Raw genomic sequence first — 1,919 nt, forward strand, 5'->3', positions numbered from 1 at the left:
AACTTCCCCAGAACATGTAATGTTCAGGCAGATGGTGGAATTAAAAACTCACACAGAATGTGTTTGAAGTGTTTGGGTGTTTTTATTTTATTTTATTTCTGGGCCACACCCAGTGGTGCTCGGGGCTTTTTTTTTTTTTTTTTTTTTTTTTTGGCTCTGCACTCAGAAATTACTTCTAACAGGATTGAGTTACTACATGAGGTTCCAGGATCAAACTGCATTGGCTACATCAAAGCAAATGCCCTATCTGCTGTACTATTTATTGCCTCGCCCCAAGTGGCAGATGTTTTTAGTTGAAAGAAATGAAGAGGCCCGGAGAGATAGCACAGCGCATTTGCCTTGCAAGCAGCTGATCCAGAACCAAGTTGGTTCGAATCCCGGTGTCCCATATGGTCCCCCGTGCCTGCCAGGAGCTATTTCTGAGCAGACAGCCAGGAGTAACCCCTGAGCACCGCCGGTGTGGCCCAAAACCAAAAAAAAAGAAAAGAAAAAGGAAAGAAAGAATCGAAGAAAGAAAGAAAGAAAGAAAGAAAGAAAGAAAGAGGAGAAAGAAAGAAAGAAAGAAAGAAAGAAAGAAAGAAAGAAAGAAAGAAAGAAAGAAAGAGAGAGAAAGAAAGAGAGAGAGAGAAAGAAAGAAAGAGAGAGAGAAAGAAAGAGAGAGAAAGAAAGAAAGAAAGAAAGAAAGAAAGAAAAAAGAAAGAAAGAAAGAAAGAAAGAAAGAAAGAAAAAAGAAAGAAAGAAAGAAAGAAAGAAAGAAAGAGAGAGAGAGAAAGAAAGAGAGAGAAAAAGAAAGAAAGAAAGAAAGAGAGAGAGAGAAAGAAAGAAAGAAAGAAAGAAAGAAAGAAAGAAAGAAAGAAAGAAGGAAGGAAGGAAGAGAAGGAAGGAAGGAAGGAAGGAAGGAAGAAAAAAGAAAGAGAAAGAGCGAGAGAGAAAGAAAGAAAAAAAGAAAGAAAGAAAGAAAGAAAGAAAGAAGGAAGGAAGGAAGGAAGGAAGGAAGAAAGAAAGAAAGAAAGAAAGAAAGAAAAAAGAAAGAGAGAGAAAGAGCGAGAGAGAAAGAAAGAAAGAAAGAAAGAAAGAAAGAAAGAAAGAAAGAAAGAAAGAAAGAAAGAAAGAAAGAGAGAGAGAGAAAGAAAGAGAGAGAGAGAAAGAAAGAGAGAGAGAGAAAGAAAGAGAGAGAGAAAAAGAAAGAAAGAAAGAGAGAGGAAAGAAAGAAAGAAAGAAAGAAAGAAAGAAAGAAAGAAAGAAAGAAAGAGAGAGAGAGAGAAAGAAAGAGAGAGAGAAAAAGAAAGAAAGAACAAAAAAGAAAGAAAGAGAGAAAAAAGAAAGAAAGAAAGAAACAGAGAAAGAAAGTAGAAAAGGAACAAAGAAAAGTAAGACAGAATAAAAAAGAAAGAAAGAAAGAAAGTAAGAAAGAAAGAAAGAAAGAAAGAAAGAGAAAGAGAGAAAGAGAAAGAGAGAAAAGAGAGAGAGAGAAAGAAAGAAAGAAAGAAAGAAAGAAAGAAAGAAAGAAAAGAAAGAAAGAAAGAAGGAAGGAAGGAAGGAAGGAAGGAAGGAGGAAGGAAGGAAGAAAGAAAGAAGAAGAAAGAAAGAAAGAGAAAGAAAGAGAGAAAGAGAGAAAAAAGAAAGAAAGAAAGAAAGAAAGAAAGAAAGAAAGAAAAAAGAAAGAAAGAAGAAAGAAAGAAAGAAAGAGAGAGAGAAAGAGAGAAAGAAGAAAGAGAGAAAAGAAAGAAAGAAAGAAAGAAAGAAAGAAAGAAAGAAAGAAAGAAAGAAAGAAAGAAAGAAAGAAAGAAAGAAAGAAAAAGAGAGAGAAAGAGAAAGAAAGAGAGAAAGAGAAAGAGCGAGAGAGAAAGAAAGAGAGAGAGAAAGAAAGAAAGAAAGAAAGAAAGAAAGAGAAAGAAAGAAAGAAAGAAAGAAAGAAA

This window comes from Suncus etruscus, chromosome 1 (assembly GCF_024139225.1).
Source record: "Suncus etruscus isolate mSunEtr1 chromosome 1, mSunEtr1.pri.cur, whole genome shotgun sequence".
NCBI lineage: Eukaryota > Metazoa > Chordata > Mammalia > Eulipotyphla > Soricidae > Suncus > Suncus etruscus.